General features: G+C 46.5%; 1 long non-coding RNA gene across 1 annotated transcript in view; it reads right to left on the bottom strand.

Moving 5' to 3' along the window:
- Positions 1 to 2546: 2546 nt before the first annotated feature.
- LOC120380971 overlaps positions 2547 to 19657 on the bottom strand; it is a 35463-nt gene continuing 18352 nt past the window's right edge. Inside the window, exons 2-3 of the long non-coding RNA XR_005587895.1 lie at positions 5194 to 5308; positions 2547 to 2928 (exon numbers count right to left, since the gene is read on the bottom strand). This is a non-coding gene — a long non-coding RNA (uncharacterized LOC120380971). The remainder of the gene's footprint in view (positions 2929 to 5193; positions 5309 to 19657) is intronic.

Below are 19657 nucleotides of genomic sequence, written 5' to 3'. Positions count from 1 at the left end.
ACAAGTCTGGGATGTGGGAGGGCATCTTCTTTCCCTAGCTCTGCCAGACTCGTAGGTGAGTCACTAGCCCCATGAGCCTCAGTTTCCCCATTAATAAAGTGGGCCTAGTAACACTTCTGAGCCTCCTAGGTGTGCTGTGAGGATCAGTTCTGTGAGGCACTGGATCCTCTGGCGATATGGGCAGTGTAAGCACCTAGGTAAGCAGAACTTTGCTGAGGAGTGCAGTCCTCTCATGAATGAATGCACACGATGGAAAAGCAAGGAGAGTACATCACAAAGGTGTGCTCTGCTTATTTATTATCTCCCCTGTCACTTCGGTTTAATTATTTATGTCCCTATTTTAGTCTGCTAATAAATGTACTGTAGTTTGTAAAGCCCTGGGGCACAGGAGATCTCGCTTCAGCCTCTGCTATTAAACCTTTGCTGAGTGGTGGAGGAGAGATGGGCAATTTTTAGTGTTGATTATGTCGGGTGCATGATAGGGAGGCTCTGCTAGAGCAGCAGAGAGCACGTCTGGGATAGCACAGTGTGCAGTTGGAGATGGGGGCAGATTATCTGAATCTGGGACAAACCCCCACAGTGTTATGGCATCTCTATGGCACAGTGTTGGGGCACATAGTCAGCAGAGATTTTATTTATACAATGCTCACTGGATGCAGATACTTACTAGAATGATTCTTCCATGCTGGGTGTCTGCCTCGGCCTGAATTTTTTTGGGAAAACTTCAGCAAAAATGGCTCTGCTGTTTCCAAGGAGGCTAGGGAAAAATATGCTGATTTACCTGTAACTAAAAAATGCAGATGGCCTTTTCTTTGAATAGTTTTAGTGCTCCCTGGCTTTGGAGCAGGGACTTGAAATTTGGCAGAGATGGGCCTTTTGCTGTCCCTGTGAAAATCTGCCCAAGTTTGGCCAATTTGTATGCCTTTGGAAGATTGCAGTTAGCACATGCTCAGCAGAGACTTGCTAGGGATTAACAGCTAAACTCACTGAAGATTCCATCCTTACTGAGCATGCTCCATGGGGTTGGAGGAACAGAGAGGGGTCCAAGTGCAGGTTTTTATTGTGGGCCTCCTCCCATACAACAACATCCTGTCCCACCCAGCACTGCAACCCTAATCCTGGCCTAGTGTGGAAGGGAGGGCTGGTGGGGAGGCTGGAGAGCAAGTCCACCTGACAGGTGCTGCAACCCCATGTGCTAAATTGCAATGCCTGGAGCAGGGTGCCATGCCTAGCCCCATGGATACAGGAGATGCTGGAGCTGCTACTACCAGGTGTCACCTTGGTGAGGTGGAGTGGCCTCCTTCTGAACCTGACAGGGAAGAACCACTGCATGCCCCCTGCACTGGAAGCATAGGGATGGGACAGGAAGTATAAAATGCAGGGCGTTTAGCTCACATAGATGGCAGCTAGGGAAGGTGGTGATGTCTGCAGTCCAAACTGTGCTGTGAAGCTCCCTGCCCCCCCGAGGAGACAGACTGTGGAGAGGAGGTGCCAGGACTGCCACCAGCCATGTACCCTGAGGAGACAGAGAACCCTTGGACCATGGGACCCTGCACCCAGACTGTGGAAGGAAGTAGCCCAGGGAAACTAGGCATTAGTTGGAGACCAGGGCAGTGTGTTTTGGTGGGATCCCCACTGATCCAGTGGTGGAACCATCTGCCACTGTTGAGGTCCCAGGCTGAGACCTGGTGAACTAGTGTGGGCCTGGGTCCCCCTACCCCTGCTGCCAACCCCACCACTGGGGTGGCGGCCTGCTTCCCCTTGGCCAGAAGGCCTGTGCTGCGTTCTTGACTTGCCCCAGCCAGAAGGCTGTGAGGCCCCAGACTGTTTGCTGGCTGCCTTAGCCAGGAGGTGTAGGCTAAAGCCAGCTCCCTGTTCTGCCTGAACCAGACGGCTATGGGCCCTGACGGTGTTTGCTGTCAGCTCCAGCCTGAAGGCTGTAGCTGGGGGCCCTGCCCCACCCAGTGGGTCAGAGCCCTAGACTGTCACTGTAGTCTAGCCCACGCCTCCTGGCTAGGACAAAGACTGCTCCTTGCACAGGCCAGAGGGCCAGGGCTCTAGACGGTAATGGCTGTCTGCTCCAGCCTAGGCTCAGACTACAGACTGCTTACTGAGCTGCTGTGCCCAGAGGGCCAGCAGCTGTGGTCTGTTAATGGCCGTCAGCCTAGCCAAAAGGCTGTGGCTATAGACTGTTACTCTGCTGACCTAGAGGGCCAGAGTGAGAGATGGACTGCTATGGTGGCCTGCCACAGTGACCCAGCGTGGCCTCCCTCTGAACCTGACAGGGAGGAGCCACTCCAGTCACGGACATAGAAAAAAGTCATGGATGGGGCTGGGAAATCATGCTATGACAAACCTGCTGCCTTAATAATGATATAAAATTTTGAGCCTCCCAGGCCTTCTAAGTTGCATGGGCCCCTATGCACCTGCACTGTCTGTTCCTCCACCCATGCCCCTTACAGCTCCTAGTGACTAGACTGTGCTTGCACCCTCCCCACAGAGTGACTGAGCAAGCTCCAGCCCAGGGGGAGCCGGGCACTGGAACTGAGACAGCAAAGAACAGCGAACATTTTGCCAGTTGGCACCAAGAGATCTCTGTGCCACAGCCTCTCAGCTGTTCTTCATTCCAAGGCGCAGTGCTTATTTCAGACCCATAGTCCTCTCCTGCCCAAGCAAGCCCTGTGTTGCTTGTTACATAGGTGACAACAGAAATGCTGACTCTAGGAGCTGAGGTGAGAGGAAACACTTTGTGTTAAAGGGATGGAGCCCACCTCATTTCAAACTTCCTCTGAGTCATGCTGAGTCTGTCCTGGTTTTTGAAGGCATGCCCCTTCCTATAAGCCTTGTTTGGTGAAGAGCTGTGTCCCTCCAACACGGAGTTAGAGCAATGCAGTGCCTGATCACACATTGGCGAATGTAACTCCTTTCCTGAGAAGGGAGAAGAGGAGGATGGGGGAAGACAGGAGGAGGGAGGGAAACAGCAGTGAACCCAGAGTTTGACATGGGGTAAAGAGAACCCTGCTCTCATTAGAAACAGCATGAGATGTTCCACCCTAGCTGAGACCCTTGCTTGGGAAATCCAGAGCAGAATTCAGTCTTTCTTCTCCTCTTGCCTTTGCTGCCTGCTCCCACTCTCCTTATTCAGTTACTTATAAGGCATCCTCTTACCTCCCAGCATGATAACTTGGGTCTTTAGAGTAAGTTGCTTGAATCCCATTTTATCACTTTATTTTTTATTTTTTAATTACATCTGGGCCCCAAGCAAACTGGCTGGGCTCTGTCGTATATGGCTGATGTGCTGGATAAAATGGAGATGAGCTGCTTGGAATGGAGATTAAACTCATTAAAAGAGAGTAGTGCTGGTGGAAGATGCCAGCCTGGCAGTCCTGAGTAACGAGGTCCAGCAGCTAGCCAAGCAGTGCACACGCTTCCCTAAGCTGCTGTCTCAATGTGCTTTAGCCCTGCCTGCAGAGACCCCCCCCTCCGTCGTCTTGGCCTTTCTGCTGGGGTTACTAAAAAGGGGGCGGGCACAGTTTCTGGGTAGCTGTACTGGAATCCCCCTGTCCAGGAGTGCCTGGTCAGGTCTCAGGACTCCTGTCATCACCTGTCTCTGGGCAGGGGCCGTTGTCCCACTCCTTTCTGGCTGGGGGTGTTTAAGGCTGCCCAGCTGCCTGCCTTACACTGTGATATCCCCAGCAAGCCAGCATCCCTAACAGCCAGTGCTTGCAAGTTGCTTTCTCTCCTAGGGCTAGGCAGAGTGTGTCGCTCACAGTTACAAGGAACCATCCAGCTCTTTCTAAGCAAGCACCTTTATCCATAAGGTAAAAGCCTCACAGAGAAAACACAGGAAAACCATAAACAGATTTAAACACACACTAAACATACCAGGAGTCAACATCAGTCTAGGGAACCCTAGTAGGCCAAACTCCTCTCAATCATTTGGCAGGATGGGGGCCCCTTGGACAAAAGGTCGTGTCTGTTTGCTGGAGCTGAAAGAAGGCCCAGTTTAAACTCAGCCTTTTTCTATCCAGAGCCCCCTTTTTTTTTTTGACCGTTGGTCTCTGGCAAACCCAGTTTGAACTAGTATCTGTGAACCACCCCGGGATGGTGCCTCTCTGGAGGTGTTCGGGATCCCAGGTGTAAGCACCTGCATAGTGTTTAGCTGCTGGAGAAGCTGTGATAATTCTCCCCCGTGGAGCAGTACACAGTCTTACATAAACCGTTCCTCCATGTAACACAATGGCTCCCAAGGATACTGCATGGTATTGCAATATATGGCACAGGGGCCACTTAGGGTGGGTGTATTTTTGTAATGCAAAGATTTATCCCCTGGACTGAGACATCAACACATTTTATAAGGGCCACCAGAGAGCTGCCAACATTACCTTAACAGCCATGGATTTGAACCAGTTATCGCATGGTGAGAGGTGCTGTGGCCTATTAACAATGAGCCATCTGTTTTCCCTGGGAGCTGTTTTATACACCGGACATGATTAATGAAAAATAACTTCCTCTTTTGCTCCATGCTGCCCCCTTGCTGGGGTGCTATGGGCAGCTGAACACTAGGGCCCAGTGGTATTTGACAGTTGAAATGGACAACCTCTATGCTGCTGATCCTGCAGTAACTTTTTGTAACTCTAAAGCCTCTGGTTGCTGGATTCCTTTCTCACCTACCAGCAGCAATGACTATTGTGTTGGAACACAAGGAAGGAATCCAAGCACATGGACAGAGGGAAATGAGATAACACAGTCAGATGAAAGACTGACTCATGCTGCTGTTTGATTGTCATTGGGTGCATTTCACAATCAATACCGGGTACTGGTGCATGCTGTGCTTGTGAACCCAGATCGAGTGCCCTGACCTCTCTTTGCACGCTTAGGGTGCACTTTCTGTACCAGGCACACTGTGGCTTGGAAAACCTTTTACTGTAGCTGCATTTCAGCAATGTTTTCTGGATAGCATCTGCGAAGTGCCTTGGGGTCCTTTGGGATGGAAATTTACAATGTAAAATTCACATTTGAAACTAGATTTCTAGAGAGAGAGAAAACTATTGTTTAGGAGAGAGAGAGGGGATGCACACTTTGCAGAAATTAAATCTCCTGGTGAATGTCTTTGGGTGCTAACAAGGATCACCCAAATAGCCCGGTTAGAAGGAGAGAGAACTACAGTCCAAACCCAGTAACAGCACTCACAGGATTTGGAATTTTTCCAAATGGACCCTTCTGTATCCCTTGGGTAACAGGATTTTGTTGAGCTTTTGTAAGCACATACTCTGTCTCTCTGAATTCTCCGGTGGGAACAGGAAATCTGATATGAAAAGAAGAAAATAGTGTATGGGGATGCGCCATCTTCTTTGAAATTGAAAACCAGGGGCCAATAACATGTGGTTCATGAATAGAGAATTTGATCAAATACTTTACATGGACCAGGAGAAAAAAAACACCTCCCCTGAGACTGCTTGAAGGGGATTTGAACTCATGACAATTAGAAACCTAAATAAGGACCACCCCCGTGGCTAGACTCCACAGCCCTCATCACTGTAACTTTAAGGACAAAGAGTTTGGTACTACAATTTTCATACTCCCTCCCCACACCCCAAAATAAATTGTTTTATGACTTCATGAAGGGTGTTAAGTGACAAGAATGCATACCTGTCACATCATTTACAAAAGCCAAGCACTTAAAAGAAAGGAAACAAATAGTTAAGAGCATCAGAAATCTTACACTGCTTGGATAAAATCTCAGCACAACCTATGAAGTACAAAGAAGTGCATCTTTCATCACAGCACAGCCACCTTAACTCTGGCCCCTAGATTTTTAACACAATATATTTTTGTTATTTTGATTTTGGTATCAAAGTATGTTTTTAAGTGCAAGTTTTCAGTGGGGAATATCCTCAGTTAACACATAGATCAACTGACAGTAGAATTTTTTGGTAATGTACATATCATTGCTGATTTTTGAGAATAATGTTGCATATATAGTTTCGTGGGTAACATTGTCAATTTATGGTAAAATTAGGTGCTGTATGTACATGACATTGCATTTGAGGTTGACCAATATATGTCATTAAAGTGTGTGCAAATACTGACTATTCCTATTGTACCGGGGGGAGGGGGGAAGGTATTTAAAAATGTGTGTCCCTCCCACTGCAGTGAGAACAGGACACTGGTCATACAATGATTAATGTAAAGACTTTTATGGGAGAACAAGTACCTTGTATTGCTATACACACAGCTTGTAAGAGAGAGTGGCTTTCCCCTCAAGCCTCTTCTATACATTAAACACTCAAGCTGCCAGGGAGAATTTAGCTGACTGCTGATCTATTTTTGCTTTAGCTCCAAGTGCCCTGAGAGAAGTTTTACAATTGAATTCCCTGCACTTGAGAGGTGATGCAGCAGTGCTGATGTCAATAATAAACGGAATCAAGTCTCCTTTTCCGGTGGATAATGTTTCCTTCCAAATCAATCACAGGGTGTTTTCTAAAGCTTGAATTGGAGTTGTGTGTTTCAAACCACATTAAAACAGCCCCACTTGTTCATAGAACTTATAGACTCATTTGTTTATTTTAGATCTACTGTTCTTTTGCCTTTTCTTTTTCCATTATGACAGCTCTAGAAAGCCTGGTCCTGCTCAGTCTGCTGCAGTTAAACAACCTGCAAGCATTTTCTATACAAAAGGAAATAGGAAAGAAAACTCCACTGAGACCCTTTGGTCACGGCTGTGTCTGTGGCAGCCATGCCAACAGGATCAGAGCACCCTGCCGCAGTTCATGATGTAAACCTCGGCACTACTCAAGGGCCCCGATTCAGGCAGGTACTTAAGGGAATTAGGCAGGTGCTTCAATACATTGCTGAATTGGGACCTGAGGAATGGAAGTATAATCCCCATTTTACAAAGAGGGAAACTGAGGCACAGAGGGGTTTTTTTTTAAAGCCACTTGCTGAAAGAAAGACAAATGACAACAGAGGAAGGATGACTTCTGATGGTATCATCCTAACGCTAGTGCTTAGCCCTCCACACCAGCAATATTTTGATGACCCCTCCCATCAGCACACACCACCAGGCTCCTGCCTACTAGAAGGGCTAGAGGGATAGGTCGAAATCCTGCCCCCTTTGAAATCAGTGATGAAACTCCCATTGCCTTTACTGGGGTAAGGGTTTACCCACAGTGCCGTTCAGCTAAGTGTCCCACCCTTGTGCAGGTGCTCAGACCAAGTGGGTTCTCAGCACAACCGGGAGCATTGTTGGGCCCTCGGCTCCAGCCAGAAGCCAGCGCTAGTGGAGGGACCTCACTGTTAGCAAGGCCAAGCAGGTGCCATTGCTCATTCTAACTGTGTGTGAGTTTGTTCCCTGTGTGTATTTGTGGCGGTGTCAGTTGCTCCAGCAGCAGGGTTCTTGCGGGCAGTTGTCACATGCCCAATGGTAAAATCCCCTCTAGCTCTCCCCAGAGTTGCCAGCTCTTGCAAGTCTCATGATATCTGGTGCTTTTCTTCCAGCCCTGGCTCCTGGAGTCATGTGATTACAGAGAATCTCGACTTTCATTGAAACTGTACAGTGAGGGCTGAATGCTGAAAAGGCACCCCAACGCCAAAGTGCATTCCCGGCTGGGAATCGCAAGCAGAGCTAGGTGCCTGCCTGGACTTAGCCCCGATCTCTGAGAGAGGGATGGGAACTGGCGCTGCTGGTCTGCCAGGCAGGAACCCCATTGACAGCTCCCCTACTGGCCCTGCTTGGAACTGATCCTCCCGCTGTAACTTCAACATTGCCTCAAACACTTGGGGTAACGTTGTTTCAAACCTGCTCCTAGGAGATGAATACCAATGAATTCTACATGAACAAACACCAACCCCATGAACTCAGCCTCCTCCTTCCATGGCCCTACTCCTGTTCACTGGCAAGAAGTGCTGTAAAATCAGAATAATCCCATAGTGTAGACATACCCTATGTTGCATGGCTGCAGGTCACATCTTTGTACAGGACTCATTTCTATCCCTAGGCCACCATTGCAATGCAGTTAATAGCAGCCGCCCAGACATTGGCTGTGGCCTGTTACACTCTCTCACAAGTTTCTTCACTAAAGTCTGTTAAAAAGAACTGTTGACTGCAGTCAAGTGTCAGAGGGGTAGCGGTGTTAGTCTGGATCTGAACAAAGCAACAAAGACTAACACAGCTACCCCTTTGATACTTGACACCATGCAAGGCACTGCATTTAGCTGTATGGAGTGGAAATCCATCACCCCCCCTCCCCCCAAAAAACCCAAACTGTTAGTCTATAAAGTGCCACAGGACTCTTTGTTGCTGTTGACTGCAGATAACCTTAAATGCCCCCTAACGTGGCCAATTCAGTAATGCAGGTTTGATCCCTCCCATCTTTGCACGGTAAGACCCGCACAGAGAGCCAATTCCATGTACAAACGCTTTCCTGTTTTCAGGATTTCCTTTAAATCTGTTTGCGTGTGTGTGCAGGGCTGGGAGCGAAGGGGCAATGCTAGGTGGCTGTTATGACACGCTGCAGCCTGCATATTGCCAGAGTGCAGAATATTCCTCTATAAAGGTCTGGGATCTATCCCATCTATTTGAAACTGTGACAAACCCTTCACCACAGAGCTGCTCAGATATAAGTGATGCATGACAATGCCAGGGCTGTAACTGCTCACAGGTGGGTCACAGAAAGAGGCACTATTAAGTCACATTAGCAAGACACTGAATTCTCTTTCTATTCAGTCCTATGCACTATTCCTGGGTGTTATTTTTACTTGGCAACAGTGATTCAGGTGAACACTACCATGGATCCTGTTTATTTCAAAGGTACAGTAGCTATTGAGAGAAGAGTTGAAAAGTGGCCCCTTTTTATGGCATGAGGCGGCACATTCTGGGTGCTATAATGAGGGATATGTTATAAAGAAGCTTACACTGGACTTTATTGGAGGCTGGACTATGGCTGCAGGAGCCTGGGTTAAGCCTGAGGCCTGGTCTACACTAAGCGTTTAAACCGGTTTTAGGAGCGTAAAACCGATTTAACGCCACACCCGTCCACACTGAGAGGCCCTTTATATCGATATAAAGGGCTCTTTAAACCTGTTTCTGTACTCCTCCCTAACGAGAGGAGTAGCGCTAGTATCGGTATTACCATATCGGATTAGGGTTAGTGTGGCCGCAAATCGACAGTATTGGCCTCTGGGCAGTATCCCACAGTGCACCACTGACCACTCTGGACAGCAATCTGAACTCGGATGCAGTGGCCAGGTAGACAGGAAAAGCCCCGCAAACTTTTGAATATTTCCTGTTTGCCCAGCGTGGAGCTCCGATCAGCACGGGTGGCGATGCAGTCCGAAATCAAAATAAAAAAAGAGCTCCAGCATGGACCATGCGGATGTGATCGCAGTAAGGGCAGGCAAATCTGTTCTATCAGCGCTCCGTTACAGAAGACGAAATTCAAAATCATTTTAAAAAAATCTCCAGACAGATGCCATAGCAGGGACTCAGCGCACTGCTGCGTGACAAGCGTAACGGAAAGCCAAAGAATCAAATGGACGCTCATGGACTGGAGGACTCAAGCTATCCCACAGTTCCTGCAGTATCTGAAAAGTATTTGCATTCTTGGCTGAGCTCCAAATGCTTCTAGGGTCAAAAAGAGTGTCCGCGGTGGGTCAGGGCATAGCTCGGCAATTTACGCACCCCCCCATCCACCCCCAGAAGTGAAAGGGAAAACAATCCTCTCTTGACTCTTTTACATGTCACCCTATCTTTACTGAATGCTGCAGATAGACGCGATGCTGCCGCACTCAACACCAACATCCTTGCTCCCCCCCACCCCGCCATGGGTGGCTGATGGTGCAGTAAGACTGATATCCATCGTCATCATCAGCCTATTGGCACATGGGGCAGTGCAAAAGGACTGGTAACCATGCCGACGAGCATCCGTGAGGTTGATCAAGGGCGCCTGGCCCTAATTTTTCCTGGTAGATGGTGCAGTATGGCTGGTAACCGTCCTCATCATAGCAACAGGGGGCTGAGCTCCATCATGTGTAAAGAAAAGATTCAATTGCCCCTGGACTAGCAGTGGGATGCTGGGCTCCTCTCCTCCACACTGCTTAATGTCCTGTCTGGACTATCATAGCAACTGGAGGCTGCCTTCCACTCATTTCTCACTAACAAGTCACTGTGTCTTATTCCTGCATTCTTTATTACTTCATCACACAAGTGAGGGGACAATGCTACAGTAGCCCAGGAAGGCTGGGGGAAGAATGGAATCAACAGGTGGGGTTGTTGCAGGAGCACCCCCTGTGAATAGCATACAGCTCATAATTTCTGCTGGATCTGACACAGAGCAGCTGTGCTCTCTGGTTCTATGATTCAGTGGTTCTCTAGTACACTTGCCCATATTCTAGGCAGGACTGATTCAATTTTTAGATACCAAAAAGGAGGGATTGACTCTGGGAGTCATTCCCAATTTTGGCTTTTGCACCCCTGGCTGATCTCAGCCAGGGGCACTTATGACAGCAGCAAATGGTGCAGTGCAAAAGGACTGGTAACCATGATCATCTTATTACCGATTTATGGTATGGTAGATGGTACAGTATGGCTGGTAACCATCTCTGCTGTCATGCAAAAGCAAAAGCATGCTGCTGTGTAGCGCTGCTGAATCGCCTCTGTGAGCAGCATCTAGTACACATACAGTGACAGTCACAAAAGGCAAAACAGGCTCCATGATTGCCATGCTATGGCATCTGCCAGGGCAATCCAGGGAAAAAGGGCGCAAAATGCTTGTCTGCCGTTGCTTTCCCAGAGGAAGGAGTGACTGACGACATTTACCCAGAACCACCCGCGACAATGATTTTTGCCGCATCAGGCACTGGGATCTCAACCTGGAAATTCCAAGTGGCGGGGGAGGCTGCGGGAACTATGGGATAGCTACGGAATAGCTACCCACAGTGCAACGCTCCAGAAATCGACGCTAGCCTCGGACCGTGGACGCACACCACCGATTTAATGTGTTTAGTGTGGCTGCGCGCACTCGATTTTATACAATCTGTTTTGCTAAACCGGTTTATGTAAATTCGGAATAATCCCATAGTGTAGACGTACCCTGAGATGAGGCTACTGAAAGATCCTTGTAGACAGGGAGAATAGTAATAACAATACACTGCATGTTATATGGTCAAAGCACCTTTGACCTAATACCGATCTATTATGTCCTGTCTGGTGGAAGTGGTGGGGGCAGGGGAGGTAATACAGGTTTTTTGTTAGAGCTTTTAGTTAATTTTTACAGGGAAATTGTTTTTTAAAAAATCTAAATTTCCAGTGCCATGATTTGTTTTGTCAACAGAAACTGAACACATTGGGGTTCAAAAACAGAGTTCATTTAAAAAGTTTTGGTTTTGCTAAAAAAAAATTTGCTACTTTGTCATTTTCAGTTTTTGTTTGTAAAGTTGGAAATGTTTGACTATAATGAACATTTTCCATGCGGATATTTGGTTGGGTTGAAAAGGCATTTTTCTTTGGACAAAATGCGCCGGCCAAAATATGTTGACCGCTCTATGGCTGCCATGTTCAGAATGTTTTGGTCCTTGTGTCTAAAGCTCTGTGTGTTTGGGGTGACTGGCGCAGAGGGGACGGAATGGCCTCAGGGTAACTCAATGGTGCTAGTTTAACCAGCCCCGCTGTTTTCTGCTGCTGTATTTGTTAGGATCTGAGCCCAGAGCTGAGAGCCACCCAGACTGGAGCTCTCCTTGTTGGCTGGAAGGCCTGTGCCCTGTGCCAATGGTAAATAGTCACCAGACGAGCCACTCTCATCTCTCATGGAACAAAGAACTTTATTACAGTGAGAGAAACGACATTATCCCTAAAGCTGCTCTATTTCACTGCAGAGCCTTCTCCAGCCTAGCCTCTCATCTCCAGATTTAAAGAAACCCTTCAAGTACCCTCCCAGCAGCAGCCAGCCCAGCCAGCCAAATACAGAAGGATCTGTGATATATTGTCCTCTAGGCAGCAGCTGTAGTAAATGCCTTATACCTGTGCCACTGGGATGTGAGCTGTCTTGCTGTCAGTCTGTTGCTTGACAGCAGCGATGCCTTGGGCAAGCCAAAGGCCAGTGGTATCACATCTGCGATTTGTAACCTGGCCTAAGGGAATATCCTTGTGAAGTCATGTTTGGAAATGCAAGGCCTGATCTAAATCAGATTGTTATCAATGGGAGTGCTTCCACTGACCTGAACTGGAGAAAGTTGGGCCATTGGGAGCAGGCCATTGAAACAGGTCGCTAAGCCTGCTCCAGCAGGGTGCACAGGGGGAGGGCACAGGGAGCCTTGTCCTCGAGGCCCCCACAATGGCAGCCCTTACATTGCCTTGAGTGCAGGCCACCCCAAAGGGGCAGGGAGGGGGCATGGCCCAAACCCCACTGCACCAACCAATGACATTGGTTGGCCATGAAGGGGGGTCATACAGCAGGAGAGCTGAGAGTGGCAGCTGCTGCCCGCCAGCAGGAAAGAGGAGAAATTTGCTGCTGGCAGGCAGAGCTGCCTTCAGAGCTGACCTCCCCTTCCCCCCATGCAGTGTGAGCTTGGGAGGTGTCAAAGTTAGACTCAGGACTCACAGTTTGTCAGACCACTCTGTTTTATTAGCACAGCGCTCTGCTAATAACACCCAGATAATGTGAGCACCATGCACCAAGCACAACAAATCTTATTTATTATATAGATAAAAAGGTGAGGAACTTAAAAATAACAAAAGCAATCAGATATAGATAAGTTTACCTAGGGGGGGGCATGCATTATTATATTCTTTCTCTTCTGTTATGTTTGTGCATTTTAGCCCATTTGTTATGCCTAATGTTTCTTTTTTTTGGCACACCTATTTTTACATTTTTTTATTTTTCTTAAGGTAACATACACATTTTTTTTAATCCATTCTTATTTTTACAATATAATTCATTCTACTTTCACAGAGGTCAGCCCCAGCCCCAGCTGTGGGCAGCATGGGGCTCGGGGGTCAGTCCCAGCGGCGTGGGGAGGGCGGCTCTGCTGAGCCCTGTGCGTGGTGGCCGCTCAGGCGAGTGCTGGGCCATCCCATTTTTACTTTAAGAAATATAGTCACCCAAGCCAGAGAGCACTGCACCTCCTGTCCCGCATCTCCTGCTGGGGCCAGGCGGCTCCTCCACCAGCCCCAGGGCAGGACAGAGGAGGGTTGATGCTGCCAGGTAGCCCCAGTGACAGTGGTGCAGAGCTGTGCAAACAACAGATTTTTCAGTTCACTGGCAATTCTAAAAAAAAATCTTCAGGGGTCAAATCTTTAGGGTTTCATTTCGATCTTGACCATTTTTAAACACTTTTGATTTTCTAAATAAACCTAACGGAATTTTTTGAATGAAGAGTCATTTTGAGCCCAATGAGTCAAAACATTTGCTTTTTTAAAAAAGTCAAAATGAAACATTTCTATTTGTTTTTTGGACCAAAACCATTCAGTGAAACCGGCACTAATTTGCAAAATGTTTAGGTGTTGCCAAATCTGCATTTCCCCCCTAAAAAGTTTTCAGTGCTTTTTTCCCTCAGCACTACATTAGTTGGGCTAAGAGGAAACCTGACCAGCAAATGGGCAAGAAATATAAGCAAAGGAGGTGTTGTGTAAGTGCATCAGCAGCAGAGGGGAGGGAGACTGCGTGCAGCGCATAAATCACTGCAGGGCAAAAGGGGCATGTGATGGGGAAAAGGAGACTGCAGTGAAACAATGAGTTCTGGACCCATGGAATGGTCCATTTGCACAAGGCGTCTCCTGCAAGCAGCTAACCACAGCGTCACATCCCAGGGAGTCTGAGGAACAAACCACCTCTCCCTCCCTTTGCTCTTGCAGTCTCATCTCATCTCAGTTGAATTAATCTCTTGGGACTTTTTTTAACTCAACTCTGGGCTCTTAGTCCAAACACACAAATGTCTTTGAATCTGGCCTCACCATGAGATGCTGCAAAAATATCTGCCCCAGGGTTCCATTTACAGGAACATGAAGTATTCAAAAAAAGATAATAATATTATAAAACGGTGTATACATTAGCCTGTAGAACGCAGTGCTGCATATTACTGTATTACTGAGCACAGTTTTAAAAGAGGCTTAAGCTCTTATGAAGAAGAAATTCCTATGAACAGTGAGTGACATTAGTTAGGATAAAATACATAAAACTTTCACTCTTCATACTGTAGGGCATCAGGTGATCATCTGGTGCAGCAGGAGATTTCCTCTGTACTAGAGTATTGCACAAACAGGTGTGCAATGAAGGTGGCTTCAGATTCCCTCCCAAACATCCAGAAATGGCCACATGACACTGGGTTAAATCGGTCATTGGCCTGTTTCAATGGCCTGCTCCCAATGGCCCAACTCTCTCCAGTCCAGGTCAGTGGAAGCACTCCCACTGATAACAATCTGTTTTAGGTTGGTGAGCGGTCCTGACCTGAGAATTTGGTCAGTTACACCTTGCCAAGGACATAAAAGAGAAGACGAAGAGGTTCTATAAATACATTAGGAGCAACAGAAAAACAAAGGACAGGAGCGCTAATAACAGATGACATCAAGAAGGCTGAGCTTTATAATTCCTATTTTGCTTCAGTCTTCACTAAAAAGGTAAATTGTGATCAGATACTTTACCCGGGGGGAAGGAACACAAGCCAGAACTGTGACAGAACAGATTAAAGAATATTTATATAAATTAGGTGTATTCAAGTCAACAGGACCTGTTGAAACTCACTCTAAGGTACTTAAGGAACCAGCTGAAGCAATTGGCAATTATCTTTGAGAACTCATGGTGGGTGGGTGAGGTCCTAGAGGACTGAAAATAGACTGGATTGTACCTATCTCTAAAAAAGGGAACAAAGGGGATCTAAGGAGTTATCGACCGATCAGTCAGCCTAACTTCGATACCTGGAAAGATACCAGAACAAATGATTAAACAATGAATTTGTAAGCAGTTAGCGGATCACAGGAGTATGAGGAATAGCCAACGTGGAGTTGTCAAGAACAAACCACACCAAACCAATCTAATCTCTTTCTTTGACAGGGTTAATGGCCTAGTGCATAGGGGGAAGCTGTAGACATGATATATCTTGATCTTCAGTAAGGCTTTCAACAGTTGCACATGACAGACTCAAGTAAACCAGAGAAATGTGGGCTAGATCAGTGGTTCTCAACCAGGGGTCTGCAGCCCCCTGGGGATCCACAAGCCCTTTTGGGGGTCCACAGGGCCCTGCAGCTGAAGCCTGGCACCCCAACGCCCCCCCTCAGGGCTAAAACTGGGAGCCGCGGGGCTACAGCCCCCAGCCCCGGTGCCACCGTGGGGCTGAAGCTGGGAGTTGCGGGGCTGCAACCCTGAGTCCCAGACTAAAGCCCTGAGTCCCGGTTTCACCTCTGTGGGGGCTGAAGCACTGAGCACCAGCCTAAAGCCCCGAGCCTTGGTGCTGCCGCGGGGCTGAAGCCGGGACTGAATCCTGGAGCCACGAGCCCCAATGACATTGTGGGGCTAAAGCAGGAAGCCACAGTGCAAAGCAGGAGCTGGGGGCCAGAGCCCTGGTGCCTTTGTGGGCTGAAGCCATTCCCTGGCTTCATCCCTGGAAGGTGGGGCTCCGACTCCTGGGTCTGCCCCTGGGGTGGGGATCACCAAGCCTGTAGATCAGCCTCAACACCTTCTGGCCCAGCTCAGGCTCTGAGCAAGAGACTTTGCATGCGAGGGTTCATTTCTTGGTCTCCGCCCTCGTCCCAGTGAGTCTGACACCAGCCTTGCAGGTTATCTAGCTCCGATGTAAAGGAGCTATTTCAACAGGAGCAGGACAAGTTACACAGCACAGGGGGAAATTTTGTCCAGAAAGAAATATCAGCTCTGGATACATTTTTAATTTGACCATCAGCTTCAAACCAACAAAACCCACCGAGCAATTATATTGAACTTCCTTCAACAAGTCCAACCACCGTAAGGGCTGAAGAACACCGAAGAGGTGATGTGAGTAAGAAACATAAAGCCGTTACTAACCTTGCAACATTTAGGAAATACGAAGACAGCTCTTTGAATTTCAGTTTTATTTGTTCTGGAAGTGGAGATATACCTCAACCGCAGTGTGTATTTAGTGCACAAGTACTGTCCAGTGAATGTTTGAAGCCCTCCAATTACAGGGACATTTAATTACAAAGCCCGACATCTATGAGGATAAACACCATTCATTTGTTTTTTGAGCGAAAGGCAAAGGAGCAGCTTGGTACCAAAGCAATAATGAAATCCACAACTACAGCAGATAAGAAGCTTTTAAGGTCATCTTACATAGTGGTGCAGAAAATTGCTAAAATAAAAAAAATCACATACGATTGCTGAGATTTTGATAATGCCATGTGTTATTGAAATAACAAAGGAAGTTTTTAGAGAGGAGAAGGCCAAGGTACTGACAAAAATACCCACGTCAAATGATGGATCATTTCTATGTCAGAAGACACAGTTTCTCAGTGTATTGATCGGCTATGAGACAATGATTTTACTATACAGCTAGATGAATCCACAGACATTTCAAAAATGTCCCATTTATTTGCCTATGTTCGATATGTGTGAAATAAAGGAAGACTTTTTGTTTTGCAAAGAGCTGAAGACAACAACCAAGTCAGATGACATTTTCAAGCTGTTAGATGATTTTATGATTTCAGCAGAAATCAGCTGGACTAATTGCATTGGGGTCTGCACTGATGGAGCCGCAGCAATGACCGGAAAGCATTCTGGTGTCGTGCAAAAAATAAGAGCCATTGCACCTCGCACTATTTGGACATACTGCTTTTTACACTGAGAAGCACTTGCTGCAAAAGATACTGCACCAGGTCTTCACAGTGGTAATGTTCCTTAATTTTATTAAATCCAGAGCAACAAACTCTAGGTGTTTTGCTGCACTTTGTGAGGAGTGGGTACAGAGCATCATTTCTTGCTCATGCATACAGAGGTAAGGTGGTTATTTTGAGGCAGAATGCTTGCCTGTATGTTTAATCTCAAGGAAGAGTTATGTACTTTCTTAGTTGATAAGAAAACTGAACTTGCTGAAGTGCTGAAAGATGATGTGGAGCTGGCAAAACTGGGTTACCTCGCAGACCTATTCAGTGAAATGAATAAGCTGAATAAAAGTTAGGGACACTAATTTTATTGCCCAGCGTGAAAGAATTGAGGCATTCAAAAGAAAACAACTCTGGAAAGTTTATGTCTGTGGGGGAACTACTGATATGTTTGAGCTCTTACATTCTTTCATTCAGGAACGAAACATGGACTTTGACGTAAACCTCAGCTAGCAGTGCAGCTGTCTGGTCTGCTTAACAAATGTAATTCTTACTTTCACGAACTCACAACAGAACAAGCTGCTACACACATGTGCACTACAAACCCCTTTAGTGTGAACATTGAAACTAAACTTCCATCCAATGTCTTATCAAAACTGTTAGACAGGCTCCTTGACATTTCGTCAGACAGCTCCCTCAGAACCAGGTTCACAGAAATGCCGCTGGAGACATTTGGTGTGAGTGTTCTGACGAATACATCACTGCTTCTTCTGCAGCACTGAAAGGTTTGATCCCCTTTAGTACCACCTACTTATGTGAAACTGGATTTTTAGCCATGCCATCAATGAAAACAAAGTACCGAACCGGAATGAACATTGACCATGACATACGCTTGTGCTTGTCAAAGATACCCCCACGTCTTGACAGAATTGTTGATCAGCACCAACAAGAAGTTCACACTAAGTAAATAAAAACAATAATATTCAGTTTATTTTTGTGCCTATATTATCCCTTTTAAAATATTTGATATGTGTGTGTATTTAACTATATAAAAATCCATTTCATACAGTTTTTAATCTACTGGATATGCAGAAAAACAGTTGTTGTCGCACAGTTGGGCCTTGGAATTTTTATAGCATTTTTGGGAGAGCCTCAGAAAGAAAAAGGTTGAGAACCTCTGGTCTAGATGAAATTACTATAATAAGGTGGGTGCAAAACTAGTTGAAAGACAGTACTCAAAGATAGTTACCAATGGTTTGCTGTCACACTGTGGGGATGTATCTAATGGGATCCTGGATCCGGTAATATTCAATATTTTCATTAAAGGAGTGAAAAGTGTGCTTATGAAATGTGTGGGTAACACCCACCTGGGAGAAGCAGCAAGAACTTTAGAGGGCAGGATTAGAATGAGAGGACAGGAAGGGACAATCAATTGCACACCTAAAAAATGGGAACTGACTGCCTAGGAAGGAGTACTGCAGAAAGGGATCTGGGGGGTTTAGTGGATCACAAGCTAAATATGAGTCAACAGTTGTAACACTGTTGCAAGAAAAGTGAACATCATCCTGGGATGTATTAGCAGGAGTGTTGTAAGCACGACATGAGAAGTAATTCTTCTGCTCTACTCAGCACTGATAAGAGCTCAGCTGGAGTATTGTGTCTAGTTCTGAGCACTGCATTTCAGGAAAGATGTGGAGAAAGTCCAGAGAAGAGCAAAAAAAAAAAAAAAGATTAAAGGTTTAGAAAACATGACATATGAGGGAAGATTGAAAAAACTGGGTTTGTTTAGTCTGGAGAAGAGAAGACTGAGGGGGGATATGATGACAGTTTTCAAATACATAAAAGGTTGTTACAAGGAGGGTGAAAAATTATTCTCATTTACCTCTGAAGGTAGGACAAGAAGCAATGGGCTTAAAATTGCAGCAAGGGAGGTTTAGGTTGGACATTAGGAAAAACTTTCTAACTGTCAGGGTAGTTAAGGACTGGAACAAATTACCTAGGGAGGTGGTGGAATCTCTGTCATTGGAGTTTTTTAGGAACAGGTTAGACAAACATCTGTCAGGAATGGTCTAATTATTACATAGTCCTGCCTTGAGTGCAGGGGACAGGAGTAGGTGACATATTGAGGTCACTTCCAGTCCTACATTTCTATGATTGTATTAAAGGAAATGTTTTGTTTTGACCCAACTTGAAATTTTTTTGACTTTTTCAATTAGCTGATTTTTTTTTATTACTTTTTGGCTGGATCCAAAACTTAAATTTTTCTGATTCTTTTGGCATTGCCAGCACACCAAAAAATTCATTATTCTCCCAGCTCTATTCTGTTAACTAGTATTTAAGACTGGCATTGGGCATGCAATTAATATTTTGAACAATACCGTAGCTTTCATGTTTGAAATCCCTTACACCGGGGTAGCCAAACTTACTGGCCCTCCAAGCTACATACCACAATCTTCAGAAGTTCGAAAGCCTGGGTGCGCCTGCCTCGGCTCAGGACTTCAGCATTGCTTAGAGATCTTTTCCTTAAACACTCCTCAGTGTTTTTGCAAATATAGATAGGTCTCTTTTTTTAATCTCTCTGTGACAGGCTGGACCCCACTTCAGGGATGCCACCTGATGTACTGGTATTTCACTGAGCCTCCCCTGCTCCACCAGCCTGGGTTCCCATTCCCTGTTTTGCTGAATTAGGCTCTCCGGCCTCTTGTCTGTCTGTCTGTCTGTCTCTCTCTCTATCTCACACACACACACACACACACACACACACACACACACACACACACACACACACACACACACACACACAGCTGCTGCCACAGACTGAAGTCAGCTCTGTGTGAGAGGACTCTCCCAGCACTCACGTGCACACCCCTT

The sequence above is a fragment of the Mauremys reevesii genome, linkage group 13 (assembly GCF_016161935.1).
Source record: "Mauremys reevesii isolate NIE-2019 linkage group 13, ASM1616193v1, whole genome shotgun sequence".
NCBI classification, from domain to species: domain Eukaryota; kingdom Metazoa; phylum Chordata; order Testudines; family Geoemydidae; genus Mauremys; species Mauremys reevesii.
The sequence above is the reverse complement of the archived record's forward strand: the minus strand, read 5'-3'. Positions and strand labels throughout refer to the sequence as shown.